This window comes from Capra hircus, chromosome 14 (genome assembly GCF_001704415.2).
Source record: "Capra hircus breed San Clemente chromosome 14, ASM170441v1, whole genome shotgun sequence".
Taxonomy (NCBI): domain Eukaryota; kingdom Metazoa; phylum Chordata; class Mammalia; order Artiodactyla; family Bovidae; genus Capra; species Capra hircus.
The window spans coordinates 71,500,763-71,521,672 of NC_030821.1; the positions used below are offsets into that span (position 1 = coordinate 71,500,763).

General features: G+C 44.0%; 1 protein-coding gene across 1 annotated transcript in view; it reads right to left on the reverse strand.

Moving 5' to 3' along the window:
• Window positions 1-20,910, reverse strand: part of ASAP1 (ArfGAP with SH3 domain, ankyrin repeat and PH domain 1) — a 337,578-nt gene that overhangs the window by 113,314 nt on the left and 203,354 nt on the right. The window lies entirely within an intron of this gene.

Below are 20,910 nucleotides of genomic sequence, written 5' to 3' on the forward strand. Positions count from 1 at the left end.
AGACAGGATGCCCACGCCTGGCCTCCTTCGTAAGCTGGAGCTACCCCAGCACCTCCTTCGTAAGCTGTCTGAGGCCAAGGGCCTCACCTCGCCCCTGAGAAGCCCACTCTGCCCGACATCCTTTCCTGCTCTGGAGGTCAGCAAAAAAGGGGTTCAGAAACCTGTTCAACCGCTTTCAAAGGAAGGGTCTCAGAATTAAAATCTAAGCGGCAAGCTTTACGCGGCAGGCTTGAAATTAGAACACATTTCAAAGGATACATTGAAATCTTTAGATTATAGGATACCCAGGTACCTACCAACCAGTTAAGACATAAACTATTTCAGGATGCTTCTTCTCTCCCTCTCAAGCTACCCAATTCCAACCTCTTCCTCCCCTTCCTCGCCACAGCCATTATCCTGAATTTGGACTTCAGGGAGGGGTTAGGAAGTTGTATGAGAAGCTCTCAGTTTATGAGGGATGACAGATTCACCAAAAAATAAGATGGACTTGGACAAGGCAGAGAGCGAGGTCACAGGAAGTTGGCTGAGAACCTTCTCTGACCCAAATGCTTTTCACAATATTATATGTAACCCACACCAGAACTCTGGGAAGAATTATGCTTATCAGGTAGGTAAAATAAAAAATATGATGAGAGAGGCAGAAGGTAAGACTGGATAAGTTTAGGCAAGATCATGGGTCCTGTATGTTTAGCCCACAAATGAATCACTTCAGTGGCTCAGTTGTGTATGACTTTTTGTGATCCCATGGACTGCAGCAAGCCAGGCTTCCCTGTCCATTACCAACTCCTGGAGCTTGCTCACACTCATGCCCACTGAGTCACTGAGGCCTCAAATCATTAGCCATATATATATATATATATATCTACACACATACTCACAAGAGTGTATGTCTATATGTAATAACCACATTTGTATGTGCATACGTGCTAAGTTGCTTCAGTGTCCAACTCTTTGTGACTCTATGGACCATAGCCCGCCAGGCTCCTCTGTCCATGGGATTCTCTAGGCAAGAACAGTGGAATAGGTTGCCTGCCCTCCTCCAGGGGATCTTCCCAGGGGATCGACCCAGGGATTGAACCTGTCTCTCTTAACATCTTCTGCATTGGCAGGCAGGTTCTTTACCACCAGGACCACCTGGTTTAAGTCCCACATGTATAATCTATACACATGTATATGAAATTTTACACATCTGAAAATAGAACAGCTAATTCAGTGAGCTAAATCTTAGAATACTACCACTAATTCTACTGAGGGTTTAAGTGATGGGAGTTAAATAAAAGGTGCTTAGAACAGTGCCTGGCAGGCGGCACATGCCCCTAAATTGTCAGCCACTACCTCTATACCCATGATTAATTACAATATCGAGATGTGTTTCATATCAAATGACATAGGAATGTAGGTCTCCCATGTTTCAAGTATTTTTTTAACATACTGCATTATAAAGCCAACAGTGACAATTCACCCGAAAGATTATATAACCACACACATCCCTTTGTACAAAATTAAGGGTTTACCAAACAGGCTTTCAATAGGCACAGAGGGCAAGGAGGCAGGATCCTGGTGGAGGCAGAAGGGAGGGACAGATTACAGAGTAGAGTAAGCAATTTGAGAGGAATGTAAACTCAGGGGTTTAGGGAAGGAGAGGGAAATGAAGGCCTTGGGCTAGGAGAGCACCGTGTAGGCATGGGTGGGACTTGGGACGCAAAGAATTGGTTCAGGACATCTTAGAGAGCAGGACAGTCTGTTTTAAGAACTTTACTCAAGTGCCTGATGACTTTTGGAAGCTGGTTAAATAGGGGTTGGGGTTGGAACTTCCTCGGTGGTTCAGTGGCTAAGACTCCCGAGTTCCTGATGCATGGGACCCAGGTTCAATCCCTAGTCGGGGAACTAGATCCCAAATGCCACAACTAAGACCCGGCCCAGTCAAACAAATAAATCTTTAAAGTAGAGGCTGGGAGAAGCAGGTGAAGACAGAGATGGAATAAAAGGAAAGGAAAAAAAAATAAGGTGAGTGAGAAATCTGATCCCTCTCTTATGGAGACCCATGTTTTTCTAATATTTATAGGGGATTCCCTGGTGGCTCAGATGGTAAAGCGTCTGCCGACAATGCGGGAGACCTGGGTTCGATCCCTGGGTTGGGAAGATCCTCTGGAGAAGGAAATGGCAACCCACTCCAGTACTCTTGCTTGGAAAATCCCACGGATGGAAGAGCCTGGTAGGCTACAGTCCGTGGGGTCGCAAAGAGTCAGACACGACTGAGCAACTTCACCTTCTGCCATTCAGGGTATAGTTGCAGAATATAAGGCAGCAAGTGCTATGTTGCTTCTTTCAGTTCTGACGAAAGAACAAAATAATATAGTTTTAACAACTGAACCAGAAAGGGCCACTTAGTTAGGATTTCAACTGCTGGCATTACTTTGGAGAGATGACGAAGATACACTAATCCCCTGATGTGTTCCACACAGCTTGAAATCACCTTTGTATACTCACTCAATGGCTCAGCAGGTAAAGAACCAGCCTGCCAATGCAGGAGACACAGGAGACGAGGGTTTGATCCCTGGATCGGGAAGATCCCCTGGAGGAGGAAATACCAACTCACTCCAGTATTCTTGTCTGAAAAATCCCACGGACACAGAGGAGTCGTGAGCCACAGTCCACAGAATGCACAGAGCTGGACACGACTGAGCACAGTGCACACACACACACACACGCATTTAAGCACCACGGCAGTATCTAGGTAGTGACCTCTTACTCCGGCTGTAACAGTGGCAACTGCTAGTTTGCTGAGCATTCAGTACTGAGCACTGCTGAGCACGCCGCTCACTGCACTGAGCACTTTACATACATTCCTTCAATCACGCTAATTAACAAGCCTATGAGATAAGTACTGTTATCATCCTCATTGGGAAGATACTGGAAAAAAACAAAAAAAAGAAAAGGCCAAGGCCGCACAATGCATAAGGGAACTTAAATTAGCACTTTTTACTCTCAGAGCTGTGAGACACACTCAGGTCTATTACTGATACTTCGTGATGCACTGACCCAGCAACTTCACCTTCTTCTAAACCTCATTCCCATGCTATGAAATGGAGGGGATGACGGTACTGACCTCACAGGAGCATGGCAGAGATGGAGTAAGATACTGAGTGGTATACAGCAGACTCGATACATTTCTACCACGACAAGGGCAACAACCGTGATGGGGACAAACAGCAGGCTGCCCGGCCTAGGCTGGGGGGCAGGGGCTTCCAACAATATTCAGAAAGTGATGTCTGCACTCAGGAGTTTACACTCCTAGTGGCTGGCAGTAACAGGTGCCTTGGGAATACATTAAATACAGTGTTCTTTAAAATATCTTGTATTTCTCCAGTGAGGCCTTCCCTAGAATTTTCAGAAGCACAATAATGATGAAACAGGCCTTTCTCTGAGGGGTGTCTGCCTGACTGTCACCCTGTTAGACTTTACCCACCTGGGAAACGTTCCCAAACCCTCCCTGACTGGCCCACCAAGCCCACCTCCGATTCTGTCCCTGTCATTCAATAACGACACAGAGGATATTCTAAAACCTAAGGCAGCTGTTTCACAGATAAGAAAAGGGAGACTCAGTGGTGAAGCCAGGTGAGGACCCAGCTTCGTCAGATTCCAGACCCTGTCCTTTTCCACCGACAGGCTCAGGAAAGATGGTCACGGCTATGGGGATACGAGTCACAAATAATTACGTGGAATCTATTACGTGAAAGAATGGATGATGAATAGCAAGAAGAAAGGGGGGGGAAGATGGACCTCCTGGCCCATGACAATAATATAATTATTATAATAACAATAATAATTGTAACAATGAATGATAGCGAATTTTTAAAAAGGTTTATTTATTATTTTTGGCCGTGCTGGGTCTTCATCGCCGCACGGGAGAAGTCCATTGCAGTGGCCTCTCTCATTGCGGAGCATGGGCTCAGTTGCTCCACCGCATGTAGTAGCTTCCCTGGTCGGTGAGGGAATCCGTGTCCGTTGCACCAGCAGGCGGATTCTTAACCACTAGACCACCAGGGAAGTCCCCTTGTAGCTAAATTTTTTGATGACTCACTATACCAGGAACTGTGCTAGGTATTTTTCCTGAGAATTTAATGCTCACAAGAATATGCTAATATTATCCCCCTTTCACATATGCAGAAGTTGGCTTAGGGAGGTTAAACAAGTCACATCCAGTGACACAGCTAGCAAGCGGTGATGACACGTGCCGACTGCAGAGCCTGAGTTATTTTTGACTGACTGGGCGGCTTACAAGATCTTAGCTCCCCAACTAGGGACCAAACCCAGGATCACAGCAGTAAGAGCACTGGATGCAAACCACTAGACCCCAGGGACGTCCCCCTAGCCTCGTTCTTAACCGACAGGCTTGGCTAAGTGCTGGGGAGCCCCTGGTGCTGTTGTTCAGTTACTGAGTCGTGTCCGACTCTTTGCAACTGCAGGGACTACAGCGTGCCAAGCTTCCCTGTCCCTCACCATCTCCTGGAGTTTGCCCAAGGTCACGTCCATGATGATGCCCTCCAACCATCTCATTGCAGATTGCCTTCAATCCTTCCCAGCATCAGGGTCTTTTTCAATGAGTCGGCAGTTGGAACCCCTAGTTACTTCCTAATTTGAGCCAGATGTCAAGTGATGGAGGGACTGGAAAATCGAGGTCTTACTGCGACCTATATGCAACCCTGGTCAGGTGACTAAGGATCTTGGGGGCTTTAATTTCATCTAGAAAACAGGTCTAATGAAACCTACCCAGCCTACTCCCGGGGGCTGCCTACCAAGAGGTAAAAGATGTCATCATTAATGTGAAAGCTCTTTGGGGGAAAACAACGGCAACAGTAACAACAACAGAGGACACTAGACGATCATAGAGGATTATTTCTATTTAATGAGTATCAGGCCTGGAAGGCACTCATCATAAATCCCTCCTAAAGAGCAGCCCCAACCTGGACCACTGCAATCAAATGCTCACAGAGGCATCACACCTGGTGGAGGGACACAGTTCTGGGTGGTGCGGTGATCTGAGTGTGAACCTCCCTCTGGTCCTGCCTAGCCGTGTGTGATCCGGGAAAAGGCACCAAAGTTATCTGGGTCTTGACTTTGTATGTGAACTGTGGTGGATGATATCCAGAAAGTACATAGCAACTCTCCATAAAAATATCTTTACTTTTACTACTTCTATTCACCCTGAGATTGAGGGCTGACGTTCTGATGTGATGGACGTTCAAAGAGAATCCAAATTTTATGGCCTTTTTTTTTTTTTTTTTTTTTGAGGGCTCCAAGTTACATAAGAGGTTCCCCTGGTGGCTCACACAGTAAAGAAGCTGCCTGCAACGCAGGAGACCTGGGTTTGATCCCTGAGTCAGGAAGATGCCCTGGAGAAGGGAATAGTAACCCACTCTAGTATTCTTGCCTGGAGAATTCCACGGACAGAGGAGCCTGGCGGGCTACAGTTCATGGGGTCGCTAAGAGTCAGACACGACTTGAGTGACTAACACAACAATGAAGGTACGTAAGACAACTGTGGACCAAAGCCTGGTCTTCCCCTTTACCAGCTGTGGATCTGGGGCAATTTCTGTGCCATCTCTGATGACTCTGCTTAACTGCAGTAATACCTACCTAACAGAGTTATTATGTACAATGGATGAAAAGAGTCTATAATGTGCCTCTCTCTGCCTGGTTTACACTGGCTGTTTATGAAACATGGAGATCTTCGTTCCCCCAACTAGGGATCAAACCCAGGGTCATAGCAGTGAGAGCACAGAGTCCTAACTACTAGACCCCAGGGAAGTCCCCCAAGCCTGTGCCCTTAACAGGCTCTGACTGGTTAGAGTCTAATTAATAGGCTTGGCTAACTGTTGGAGCCCCTGATGCTGTTGTTCAGTTAGTAAGTCGCGTCCGACTCTTTGCGACTGCACGGACTGCAGCACGCCAGGCTTCCCTGTCCTTCACCATCTCCTGGAGTTTGCCCCTTCTTCCCTCCAAAGCAAGACTCACTTCCTCAGTTTGCTGTATTCTCTTTCCTGGGAGCCTAGCTTCTCTTCCAAGATCTTTATGCAAGTTATCTTCCACACCAAGAGTCCATAGCAACTTGTGCTTGTCAGTTTATCCTTATGATATTAGAAAAAATCTTCAGGAGGACAGTTTAAGTAGAGGTATTATTGTACTATAGTTACACAACCTAGCCGAAGTTCCCAGTCCACCAAACTTCATCACAGTTCCAGGCCTAGCCTGCCTCTTTCAAGATCAAATGCAACTGTGATCTCCCAAGCAAGCCTGTCATTCCTTCTCAATCTCTTGCAACACCCAGGCTCCTAGCCTTGTATAATCTGTTGTTATGCAACCAGTTCCCAGCGCTGAGACTGACGTACAAGTTAGTATTCAGTAAAATGCTCAGTGTCTATAGTGAATTCTCCTGGAACAAGTCTTCTTTCTTCCTTCAAAAGAAGACTCAGCATGGGCCATGTGCCAGGGGTGAAAAAACAATGAACTATAACAACAATTAAAAAAAAAAAGGCCATGTAATACATGTCATAAATTATAGTGCTGGCATAGAGGGGGAAGCAATAAATTCTTTTATACTATACTATACATACCTGGTAGCACAAATCATACTTGCACAAAATTAATTCCATTTGGTTTTAAAATTACAAACATAATCCATATAGTACTATACAGACGTACAAAGATAAAAATTATTATTTCTTTCCTCTTCTTCAATCATCTCCTTGAAACAAGCCAAGTTAATAATCTCTAAACTTTTTTTACACATAAAAAATATATACACACATATAGATTTTCTCCTCTTTCTTAATTCACTTAAAAAATAAATGTGGTATTACATAAGACTCCATGGCTTGCTTTTTCCCTCCTGAATAAAGATTGAGAAATTCAATACAATTAAATCTAATTATTTTAATTGTGATCATCTATAATAAACCCTATCATAATTCACATCTATTATGAAAAGACTGTTTTGCCTAAGGGGTGGCAATTTTTTATAATACTTGTCACGGATATTTTTTTCCCATTTGTCTTTTCACTTTTCAGTAGTGCCCATGGCCATGAACTTTTGAAATTTCATGTAGTCAAATACACCCGTTTCCAAAAAATATTTATTTCATTGCACCGGGTCTTCATTGCGGCCCGTGGGATCTTTAGTTGAGGCATGCAAACTCTTAGTTGCAGCAAGTGGGGTCTAGTTCCCGGATCGGGTGACCCTGCATGGGGAGTGCAGTCTTGGCCACTGGACCACCAGGGAGGTCCCAAATATATCAGGCTTTACTCAAAAGACTTAAGAGTTTCCTGCCCTGCTTCTACTCCTTAACCCTTCTAATGTTCAGTACTTTTTCTAAACATCTAAGTCTTTAATCCAGTGCAATGTTATTTGTTCATACAGCAGGAAGAAGGGTTCTAACATTATTTAAAGTATGTCCTAAACCTTCTAGTATTTAATTTGGTTTTCTTTTTAATATTTAAAGTCAATTCATTAGCAATGGATGCATTCATATGGCACAAGGAAGAGTTCTAATTTTATTTCCTTTCTGTTGTATGAAAATATATTACTGTTTAACATAGCCGGTTGTAGGTACCCTTTCAATATCTGATAAATGAACACATGGCAGAACTTGAATGGAGCAGATCAGGCTTCATAAGAGATGGTACCTGAGCAGCAACCTAAAGAATATATAGTTAACAAGCTGATTTAGGGTGAAGCACGCTTCAGGTAAGAGGTAGCAGCCTACTGCCAAGGCACCATCAAGTAGCCAGGGGTTAGAAAGCGACTACCAGGAGGCCTTGGGTCTCTCCAGAGCTCACTGTCTCTGGTCTAGAATCAGGCATGCTAAGTTTAAAAGCACTGCCTTCCACTCCCGTTCATTATCACACGGGCTCAGATCTCTTTTGCCATACCAATCCATGAAGCCAGTAAACCTACCCTGTGACCCCGAAAACAACCTGTTTTAATTTCATAAGATGCCATGTGACTGGGGGGTGAGTTCTGGACTTAAGAGCCTGTATTTTCTGACATACGACATCCACCTGATTCTGAGCAGTTATTTCATGCCCCTGGGCCTCCGTTTCCCCATCTGTTCCCGCTCTCTGCACTGGTTAAGATGAAAGGTAACATCCTTGGGGACAGAACAGCCCTGTGTACGTTTTGTTTTTTTTTTTGGTAAATTGTCTTTCTCCATACCACTTTGGGTGAGTCATCTCGCTGCCTTTTCAAGGTCATTTTGAATTTGGATCGGTTCTTTCCAAGTTCTAGCTGAGCTTCTGCAGGAATCTGCCTGAGCCCCAGGGGTGTTATCTGGAAACGCAGCGTGCAGACTCCCATTTCCACAGTGCTGACAGGCCCATTAACTCACGGAGCCCCGAGAAAAGATGCCCGCAGAGTTCCATGGGGCTATTACTCAGCATTTAAACGGCACTTGAGCATCACTCCATTATAGCAGAAGCAGAAATGTTCTGTCTTCTGGCTCCATTATTCAGGCTTCCTAACTGCCAGATCAAATATGCATCATGGCCTGGTTTGCTGATGGCTCCTGAGGTAATTTTAGATCTGGCCCCTGAAAAAGCTAAAAAGGAGACGAGCAAATTCCTCTCCTACTCAAGTCTCCCACAGCAGGAGTGCCCATCACCCAGTGGAGCCAAGTTTTCTCATAAAAAGATAAACTTTAAAAATATGGCTTAAAAAAAATATGGTTTCGTATTTCACTAAAAACCTGCATCAAGCACCCACACTGAGATACAAAGATTATTTAGGTCATTATGTCTGTGGCCTCGGGTGCATCTTGTGGCCTTAGTGGTTCCCAGCTTTAGCTTCCTGGCTAATAAATTATGTGGAATTTCTGCGCTGTGCTCTGTGATGACCAAGAGGGATGGGTTGGGAGAGGGGTGAGATGGAAGCTCCTGGGGGAGGGGATATATGTGTACTTGAGAGTTGATTCACGCTGTTGTACAGCAGAAACTAAAACATCATTGTAAACAAATCATACTCCAATTAAATACATAAAAATTTTAAAAGTTTTTAGAAATTCAGGAGAAGACCAATTTTTGTCACATTATAAAGGGATCTATGACTTCAGAATTTCAGAAGCACAGAGGAAATATTCAGTTCAGTTGCTCAGTCTTGTCTGTCTCTTTGAGACCCCATGGACTGCAGCACACCATGCCTCCCTGTCCAACAACAACTCCCCGAGATTACCCAAACTCATGTACATTGATTTGGTGATGCCATCCAACCATCTCATCCTCTGTCGTCTCCTTCTCCTCCTGCCCTCAATCTTTCCCAGCATCAGGGTCTTTTCAAATGAGTTAGCTCCTCGCATCAGGTGGCCAAAATATTGGAATTTCAGCTTCAACATCAGTCCTTCCAATGAACATCCAGGAATGATCTCCTTTAGGATGGATGGTTGGATCTCCTTGCAGTCCAAGGGACTCTCAAGAGTCTTCTCCAACACCACAGTTCAAAAGTATCAAATCTTCAGTGCTCAGCTTTCTTTATAGTCCAACTCTCACACCCATACATGACTACTGGAAAAACCATAGCCTTGACTAGATGGACCTTTGTTGACAAAGTAATGTCTCTGCTTTTTAAAATGCTGTCTAGGTTGGTCATAACTTTCCTTCCAAGGAGTAAGTGTCTTTTAATTTCATGGCTGCAGTCACCATCTACAGTGATTTTGGAGTCCCCCAAAATAAAGTCATCCAGTTTCCACTGTTTCCCCATCTATTTGCCATCAAGTGATGGGACCGGATGCCATGATCTTAGTTTTCTGAATGTTAAGCTTTAAGTAAACTTTCTCATTTTCCTCTTTCACTTTCATCAAGAGGCTCTTTAGTTCCTCTTCACTTTCTGCTATAAGCGTGGTGTCATCTGCTTATCTGAGGTTATTGATATTTCTCCCAGCAATCTTGATTCTAGCTTGTGCTTCATACAGCCCAGAATTTCTCATGATGTACTCTGCATAGAAGTTAAATAAGCAGGGTGACAATATACAGCCTTGGCGTACTCCTTTTCCTATTTGGAACCAGTCTGTCCTTCCATGTCCAGTTCTAACTGTTGCTTCCTGACTTGCATACAGATTTCTCAAGAGGCAGGTCAGGTGGTCTGGTATTCCCATCTCTTTCAGAATTTTCCACAGTTTGTGGTGATCCACACAGTCAAAGGCTTTGGCATGGTCAATAAAGCAGAAATAGATGTTTTTCTGGAACTCTCTTGCTTTTTCCATGATCCAGTGGATGTTGGCAATTTGATCTTTGGTTCCTCTGCCTTTTCTAAAAACAGCTTGAACATCTGGAAGGTTATGGTTCATGTATTGCTGAAGCCTGGCTTGGAACATTTTGAGCATTACTTTACCAGTGTGTGAGATGCGTGCAATTGTGTGGTAGTTTGAGCATTCTTTGGTATCGCCTTTCTTTGGGACTGGAATGAAAACTGACCTTTTCCAGTCCTGTGGCCACTGGTGAGTTTTCCAAATTTGCTGGCATATTGACTGCAGCACTTTCACAGCATCATCTTTTAGGAGTTGAAATAGCCTCACTGGAATTCCATCACCTCTGCTAGCTTTGTTTGTAGTGATGCTTCCTAAGGCCCACTTGACTTCATATTCCAGGATGTCTGGCTCTAGGTGAGTGATCACACCATCGTGATTATCTGAGTCAGGAACATCTTTTTTGTACAGTTCTTCTGTGTATTCTTGCCACCTCTTCTCAATATCTTCTGCTTCTGTTAGGTCCATACCATTTCTGTCCTTTATTGAGCCCATCTTTGCATGAAATGTTCCTTGGTATCTCTAATTTTCTTGAAGAGATCTCTAGTCTTTCCCCTTCTATGGAAATGTTAGCAGAATCTAAAGACAAATCTTGCCCTCGACAAGGACACAGTGCAGTGCATTCAGGGGAGGACGTCAGCACACACACACGAAAGTGGTCAAGAGGGCTAGGCTGGATTCCTTGATTGTTACTTAACTTACTTTTTGGCTGTGCTGGGTCTTTGCTGCGGTGCAGGCTCTTCTCTGGCTGTGGCGAGCCAGGGCTGCTCTCCAGTTGCCGGGTGCAGGCCCCTCCCTGTGGTGGCTTCTTTTGTTGAGGAGCACGGGCTCTAGCGCATGTGGGCTTCAGTAGTTGCAGCTCCCAGACTCTAGAGCACAGGCTCAGTAGTTGTGGCACATGGGTTCAGCTGCTCCAAGGCATATAGGATCTTCCCAGATCAGGGATCAAACCTGTGTCTTCTGCACTGGCAGGTGGATTCTTTACTACTGAGCTACCAGGGAAGCCTGGACTCTGGTTTTGGTCCCTGGGGAAAGGCATTCCTTACTGGCCCTCATGGGCTCCCTTTAGGGTAGGTACTGTGAATTCTAGGTGGCAAAAAATCTTAATCTCACTTTATAACCACTTCCCTGGTGGTTCAGTTGGTAAAGAATCTGCCTTCAATGCAGGAGACCCAGGTTCAATCCCTGGGTTGGGAAGACTGCCTGAAGAAGGGCATGGCAACCCACTCCAGTATTCTTGCCTGGAGAATCCCATGGGCAGAGGAGCCTGGTGGGCAACAGTTCATGGGATTGCAAGGAATTGAACACAACTGAGCGACTAACACTTTCACTTTCAACTCGTAATCAGACATGGTAGGGATCATCTTCTCTGTTTCACAGATAATAAAATGAGGTCCTGAGAAATGAAGGGATTTGCTAAGAAATGTGCAGCTACAGCTAACCCAGGCACATCCCAGCTCGCCCAGGCACATCCCAGCTCTTCCGCACTGGGGCCACTGTTTCCACTCGTCACTGTGCCTGCAGCCCAGGAGCAATACAGCAAGACAGATAGATCTCTCCATCTCAGGACTCACGTAACAGACATCACCCTGAGGGCAGACAAGCAGGAAGGGCTGTAGAACTGCAGCTAGGTACCACCTAACTGTGCTGTCTGGGACTGAGAATACACAAAACAAAATGGAGTGTAAAAAGAAACAAGGCTGAGTAGTATTTTCTTCTGTTAGTTAATTTGAATTTTCTACAGCAAACATGGTAATCCACATTACACTTCCACATGGGGAGAAAAAAATCAAACAGAAAATGTCACTCGAAAAAAAAAAAAAAAATCAGCCCTAGGCATTCCAAAGAAGCAGCCCCCTGCAATTCTCCACACAGAGAACGTGTATGGTAGATGAACTGTCTGAGACACGGAAGAATACCATTCTGCCACTGGTGAATGCAAGCGATGTCATCCTCTGACAGCTCCTGAGCATTCTGTCCCATGGGACTGATTATCAGTGAAAGACACTTCATGATCAATAGCAACTTGCTTGATTTCCATACTCAAACAGAGGATCAGAAAAATCAATGTGGAGTTATCTTTCCAGGCTAAAGACTCAACTGGAAAGTCCCTCCAGTCCTGGGAACAGACACTTTAGGATTCTTGTCTGCTCCCAAACCACACATGGCATTCAACACACGGCCGACTGCTTTCTGGAGGTTATCACAGAGCATGGCTGCCTTACGATGGTGTATAACGTGAAGAACTGCGATGGAGCTGCTTCACGTGTGATACGCCAGGTGATCGGGAGAGCGTGTGTGAAAAAAGAGAGGGTTTAAGCACACCTGGGGAAAGAAACATACACAGAAACAAACCCAGAGACCCTGGCTTTCCTCCAGAGAAGTGAAACATCTTCATACAGGAAAAAACAATCCGAATTTGACGAGATATAAACCATCCAAGAGCACGGTTGAATGCAGTTTGAAACAAGCAGGAAGGTACAGGCAGGCTACAGAATCTTAGCTGTAGTGGTCAGCGAGGGCTGTTCAAAGGAGAAAGGTGGTCCTGAGAAAAGAACTACAGACCTAGAGATGGTCCTGCTGAGTGAAGTAAGTCAGACAGAGAAGGAGAGATACCATGTGACACCCTTACATGCGGAAATAACACTAACAACCTTATTCACAAAACAGAAACAGAATCGCAGAGAACTAACTTAGGGTTACTGGGTAAGGGGGTGAGGGGTGGGGGAGAACAGGGCGAGGGGACAGTCATGGAGTTTGGGATCCACATGCATGCACAGCTCTATTTAAACTGGATGACCAACAAGGACCTACTGGAGAGCACAGGGAACTCTGCTCAGTTATGCGGCAGCCTGGGTGGGAGGGGCGTTGGGTGGGGGGCGGGGCGCAGAGAATGGATGCATGTATGTGTACGGCTGAGTCCTTCTGCTGTCCGCCTGAAACTATCACAACATTGTTAACCGGCTATATTCCAATACAAAACAAAAAGTTAAAAAAAAATCTATAGATAGCTACTGACCTGAATATTTAAACAGTGAGAAGGGTCAGTGAAAAGGACAGAAAATCACAAATGGGGTTATATATCTATGTCTTTAACTGATGAGATTTAACTTAGCAGATGTGAAAGAACAAGAAAGAGAGACAGAGATAAGAGAGTGAGCGAACCCCCATTCCACTCAAAGAGCGCATGTCCCTGGGGCAGGAAGACACGCCAACCTGCTCTCCACCTGCTGGCAGAGGGCCTTTCTCCCTGGGCTAAGGGTGACTGGCTTAAAGACCATGTGTCTTTAAATACCAGGGCTCTTAAAGGACTGCCAATGCTACGTAAAAACACAGGAGTTCTATTTCAAGTGTACTTTATAGGCCATCCAAGCATATTCAAGGCTTGCTTTGACTCCATGGGTTACTTTCCATCCAGGCAGACTTTAAAATCTAACCTCAAATCAAGTGTGACTGTAGATAAATATATTTTACTTTACAATAAACTAAGTTTAAGAGAGCAGACATCACTAATTATCCTGTTCGTCCTATTACTCACTCATCTCGCTGATACTTAGTAGCTCTGACTGAACATATGAAATGCCAACTTTCAACTCCACTAACCTCAGTTTAAAATACACCTCTCAAGTCACCTGTCATACACTGGCATTTATTATTTATTGATTTAAGTCGAATTGCCTTAAAACATAGTAACCGTCTGTGAGCCAAGAGTGTTCTGGCAATTCTTTCTAGCTCTAGTTCAATAAGGGCTTAATAAATGAATTAGTCATATATATTAAAAAAATTTTTTTTGGCTATGCTGGATCTTTGCTGCTGCTGGGCTTTTCTCTGGTTGTGGCGAGCAGGCTCTACTCTCGAGTTGCAGGCGCAGGCCTCTCAGGGAGGCCTCTCTTGTGGAGCACAGGCCCCACGCTCATGGGCTTCAGCAGCTGCAGCTCCTGGGCTCTGGAGCCACAGGCTTAATAGCTGTGGGGCACGTGCTCAGCTGTTCCACGGCTTGTGGGACCCTCCCGGATTGGGACTGAACGTGTGTCTCCTGCACAGGCAGGTGGACTCTCCACCACTGGGCCAGCAGGGAAACCTTCTCATATATGATTCTCATAATTAAAGGCCTGCAGTTGCTAACGTGACAGAGTGACTTTTGCCAGGCTAATGCTCCTTTCATTAACAACGATAAACGATGGACAAAATATAAAAATAACAACCGTGTGAAGTCACTGCAAAGTACACAAAGGCATGAAGAAAGAGGCAGGGATGCCACCCTTTGAGGAAGGGAACTGCTCTGGGAAAAGACCATCTGTTACCGGCCTTTCTCCTGAGGACAGACCTCAGTTCATGCTGGGCAAGAACAGAACTTCTGCAGAAAGTGCATTTTACTGAGCTAAGGTGTCAGAGGTCAGAATTCAGGACTGCGTTAGCAGCTGGAAACTGGTGGTGGGGCGGGGGGAGGGGGGTGGGGATCTTAGAAAGGAGGAAGTCAGAGAAAGGAGAGCCCACATGTCTGCGTATACCCTCCCTTCAAATCCTTGGCTGACCCTGCACTGCACATGTATGACTGATACTTCAAGAAGCCCTGTGGAGGACAACATCTGAGAGCTGAGCAGGTTTCAGCCAGCAAGTTTCCCTAGACTGAGTAAGGTATGGAATTCAAGTCCCACAAAGTCAGCAGGGCATGGTAAGCACTGTGGGCTGAAGGCCCAGGGGACTGTACCTTTGGAGTACGGACCATGTAGCAGGACGAAGAGCTGGATCCTAGGACCGTGAGCAAAACTAAAACAAACTCACCCTAAAAAAGCTTTTCACAGGGTCAAGGTGATGGCTGTTGTTCAGTTGCTAAGCCGTGTCTGACTTTTTGTGACCCCACGGACTGTAGCATACCAGGCTTCCCTGTCTTTCACCATCTCCCAGAGTTTGCTCAAACTCATACCTGTTGAGTCAAGGTGATGGTGATCACCAGCAATTCAACTGTGTACTAAAATAAACACACTTCTTAGAAAGGTAACTATCCAGAGCCTCTACAACATGTACTTCGCTATGTCTACCTTGCAAACAGAAACTACTGGACATGCAAAGAAACAGAGGATAAGCAGCTAAAAGTCAACAAAGTCAAGAGAAGCAGAACCACAGACAACCTGGATGTTGGTTTAGTATGAAGTAAGTTCAAAAATAAATAGTACAGGACCTCCCTGCTGGTGCAGTGGATAAACATCCACCTGCCAGTGCAGGGGACACCGGTCCGACCTCTGGTCCAGGAAGACTGTACAGGCCATAGCGCAGCTAAGCCTGCGCACCGCAACTACTGAGCCTGTGCTCCAGACGCTGTGAACCACAGCTACTGAGCCTGCGCGCTACGACTACTGAAGCCCACGCACAGAGCCTGTGCTCCGCAACAAGGGAAGCCGCCGCAGTGAGACGCCCGTGCGCTGCAACCAAGGGTAACCGCCACTCACCACAACTAGAGAAGGCCCAGACGCAGCAATGAAGACCCCGCACAACCAAAAATCAGTAAATGTTACAAATACCTTCAAGAATGTATAGGAAAAGTCGGATAAAATGGGTGAGAAGATGAAGAATTACAGAGGAGATAAAAATTCTAAAGAAGGAAAATGGAAATCCAAGAACTAAAAACTACAATATTCAAATAAAAACACTCATTGGGCGAGACTATTAGCAGACCAGACGCTGCAGAAGACAGAAGCAGTCACCTTGAAGACAGGTAAGTAGACATCATCCAAACTGAAGCACGAGAAGTATAAAGACTTAACCTGAACAAGCTGAGTCTGGATGACCTGTGGGGACGATATCTAACATAAAAGTAACTGGAATCCCAGAAAGATAAGAGAACATAAGAATAAATAAACAATTTGAAGACATACAGGCTAAAAGTTTTCAAAGCTTTGATTTTTTTTTTTTTTGCAATTAACTGCAATTATAATAATTATCACTGATTATTATGTCCCGGGCTTCCCTGGTGGCTCACAGGGAAAAGAATCTGCCTGCAATGCAGGAGACCTGGGTTCAATCCCTGGGTCGGGAAGATTCCCTGGAGAATGGCAAGCCACTCCAGTATTCTTGTCTGGAAAATCCTATGGACAGAGGAGCCTGGCAGGCTACAGTCCACGGGATCGCAAAGAGTTGGACTTGACTGAGCAACTAACACGCACGATGTCCTAGCATCAACACTAAGTAGTTTATATATGTATTTCCCAATTTTCACAAAGTAGGCATTAATGCCCCATTTTCAGAATAAGAAAACTGAGGACTGAAATGGGGTGGAGGGCAAGGTGAAGGGTCTTGGACACATCTCCACGGTCACAGATCTAGAATGACAAACTAGGTTTGTCCAGACTTTCCCTTGGCTATTTCAGAAAGCCTCAAGTTGATAAGGATGAAGGCAATCGACACCATCACCACCGGTTCTGAATCATATGTGTTATTCTTCACGACAGTCCAGTGAGGCAGAAATTATTATTCCCTTTTACAGAAATGAAGACCCAATTGCTTAAAGTGTTCTCTGTGCACAGGTTTCTCACCAACAATCAGAGGCTAAATCAGTATTTGATCCCAAACCTGTCTGAACTAACCCACAGTACTTTAATGATGGTGTGCAGGAGGCATGTTTAATCTATGTAAGAGAATATATGAATATACTGGTCTAAGTGCCTTGTTTTTCATGTACCAATTAGGCTAATTACAAACAACACAGTAGTAATAGGAGTGAAATTGGGGAATACTTTGTGGGTAATCCTCAATTCCAGCTCTAGCCTGAAGGAATAAAACTGCTCTCTGTTTTAAGTGACCCATCTAGCACTTCCAAGTTACACGATTACTGCTTCTTTTTCTTGTCTCCCTGTCTCCACAGGTGAGGCACCCCAGGATGGCGTGCCCATGAGTTCTGCACTCCACTGAATGAATCCTCAGTGCGCTATCCTGGGTCGGCAGTCATTCACCTCTGACAGCTAATAGTCTTGGCAATTCTGCCTCGGCAGCTTTGGGATGATAAAGAACTAAGTTTCAAGACTTGTAGCTACTGACAAGCTGTGTGAGTAATTTAAGCCAGGTTTAAATTTAAAGTTACTAGCTATGCCAGTAATTTAAACCAGGTCCCTTCACCCCTAAATCAGGGATGACAATGTCTTTCATGCAGGACTGTTGAGATGATTAAGCGACAACAGGCACCTGGCCTGTAGCAGGGACTCAATAAACGGCAGTTATAATTCATCACTTCTATCAAACTTGGACCACGAAGGTACAGAAACATTTTTTAATAGTCACCTTTAACGGAGTGTTTTTCTTGTTCATCTCAAGGCTTTTCAAAAAACTGGAACTACAGGTTATAGAGTAAGTGTTCCCAATTCCACTTAACATGAGTTAATTTTTCATGAAGCATGCTCCCATAAGTTGTAAGCAAACATTATAAAATATTAACTCATTTTAAAGTTAAGACCACTCATTCCAGATCAGCAAAACGGAGGAAGTACATACACATACATACCCCAGATAGCTTCTGATTTCAAGTAACAAAGAGTTTTTGAGCCAATGGCTTGAATAAAAAAACTGTCAGTTCCCAAAGAGCCTCGAGGTGTAAGGTTATTCTGGAAAGAGACTTCAATTTTCTAAAGGCAGCTTAAAAAAACTCCTCTGGTTTTATCCCTACATAATTTGAGCAATAATACTCTAGACCAGGTAACTGTACTCCCTTTCAGAAAAGCCTGCTTCCTTGATCATTCTGAAGGAATCCATTATTTTGCTTTCATTTTATAAGGAGTAATGATGGGGGACCTCCCTGGTAAGATACCGCATTTCCAACTAGGGGTCCTGGGTTCGATCCCTGGTCAGGGAACTAGATCTCACATGCTGCAATTAAAAGATCCCTCGTGCAGCCAAATAAATAAATAACAATAAAATATTGTTTTAAATGAAGAAGTAATGATGGACTCACAAGAATTCAAAATGCCTTGAAGGTCCAAAATAATTTGTTTAAACTTTGCTCAAATCACTACAACTACCACCAAGAGCTATTTGCAGTTTTTCTGTCTAGTGCCTTCTATTCCTGAGGGCCTAGTTTTGTTTATTTATAGGTTTACTTTCATTCCCTGGTGGCTCAGAGGGTAAAGCGTCTGCCTACAATGTGGGAGACCCGGGTTCGATCCCTGGGTCGGGAATATCCCCTGGAGAAGGCAATAGCAACCCACTCTAGCACTCTTGCCTGGAAAATCCCAGGGACTGAGAAGCCTGGTAGGCTACAATCCATGGGGTCACAAAGAGTCGGACACGACTGAGAAACTTCACTTTCACTCAAAAAATTTTTAAAAATCAGATTATCAGCCACCAATTTGGAAAATGGCAGAAAGGAGAAAATATTCTAAACACAGACTATGTTCTCTGTATACCTCTTGACATTCTTTCCATTTAAATTCTAATTTATTTTTATCTCTATCTATTCTTAAACTGTGGTGTTGGAGAAGACTCTTGAGAGTCCCTTGGACTGCAAGATCCAACCAGTCCATTCTGAAGATCAGCCCTGGGATTTCTTTGGAGGGAGTGATGCTGAAGCTGAAACTCTAGTACTTCGGCCACCCCATGCGAAGAGGTGACTCATTGAAAAAGACCCTGATGCTGGGAGGGATTGGGGGCAGGAGGAGAAGGGGACGACAGAGATGAGATGGTTGGATGGCATCACGGACTCAATGGACGTGATCTGAGTGAACTCTGGGAGTTGGTGATGGACAGGGAGGCCTGGTATGCTGTGATTCATGGGGTTGCAAAGAGTTGGACACGACTGAGTGATTGACCTGAACTGATTCTTAAGAAAACTTTCTCCCCACAGAAAACCACAGGATTAAAAATATCATTACAATTAAGACTCTAAACTTAATTATCGACTCTACTTACAATTAACTTCACACTATACCTTTAAATTTGAGAAAATGTTAACTTAAAAAAAATAGCTGAAATGAAGTTGGAAATTACTTGGATATAAAGATTTACTTCCTATCCACTGATGAATTTAGCACTTTACCTTTAAAACCTTAGATTTCCTCATATATGACAAGCTATTTCTTAAAACAAATTATCAAAATGAAAATCTGGGGTGAACATCACATTTTAATTTTGTTTTAAAAAATACAAATGTTCTTGTAAAACCACTCACTATGCAACTGTAACTGAAAATGAAAGGGGAAATAAAATAGGAAGCAATAAGAAAGCAGTGTTTCCTTTCCTGACTGAAAAAAGCTGGGAGCTATTCATGACCACCCAGCTCTATTTCAGAAATAATACTTCCCTATCATATGCTTGTAATCAAATGACATACCACTGTCACTTTTTTATTTGCTAAAATAAAAGGATTTGAGAACTTGAATTTTCAGACGTTACAGAGATTTCTAGGATACCATGTGTTACTAATAAGCTAAAATGTACTCCAAATATATCTTGGCATGAATTTTAAGGAAGCCACTATATAACAATAAAACACACATTTTGATTTGTGATTCATTATTTTTTAATCACAGAAAAAGACCTAGTAGCAGGAATATCCTGGGTTTTTCCTGCCAAGGAGAAGTGTACATGTGTGTGTGTTTAAATAACACATCTGTTAAAAAAAAAAAAAAATGAACCAAGTCAACTCAACTAAGTCACGTGATAGTAAAACAAATTTGGTACACCCACGCTCACAGTGAACCACGACTCTTCCACTTTATACAAGCACAGCGGACCACTTTCGTCTCCAACAGCATGAGATGTAGTAAGCTCTCCTTTCTCTAGAGACACACTGGCTTACACTGGACCCACCTCGTGCACACACATGCCGGTGCTCAAAGGGGCAGAAATCCTGTGACTGTCAGCCCCACTGCAACTCTTCTGACCTCAGGTCGCACTCAAAGACCAAGAGCAGGATGTCGGTCAGAGCTGCGGTCACCTGAAGGTTTGGGGCTAGCCAATGTGCTTCAGTGGCACTTTTTGGTGGGGAAAAAAGGCCTCAGGGCTGCTTGAGTGTCCTCACAGCATGGCAGCTGGTTTCCTCCAAAACAAAAGAAGAGGTGGGGGACCTAGGTGGAAGCTGTCTCTTTTATGAACTGGCCTTGGAAATCACATGGTATCACTTCTATTACACTCTCTTCAATAGAGGAGAGTTCTAAGTCTGGCATATGTTCAAAGCAAAGAGAATCAGACTCTATCTTTTGAAAGAAAAAAAACCCCAAGGAACTGCAACATCCTTCAAAACCTCTACAATGTTCAAGAAAATATCAGCTATTTTAAACATTTATTAGTGGGAGAGAGAGGGAAAGAACACACTCACCAGGTAAAACTTTCTTAATGACAATGTATTTCACAGTTCAACACTGTTAAGACTTCAAAACTTAGAACCAATATAGAAGAATTGAACGGCTTGGAAATTTTCCCCTTGATCCAAGTAGTTTGCAGAATTCAGTTTTTTGTTTTTCAAAATCTCCTCATATACAGCAGGGACAAGTAAGAGAGAGAGACAAATTCCTAAAGCCATTTCAAACTAAACTGCTTAAAGGGAGATGATTTGTTTTTCCAGTAAAAGATCTCTTATTAATTTATAATTAATACTGATAAAGCTTACATGCAAAAAATAATAGATACC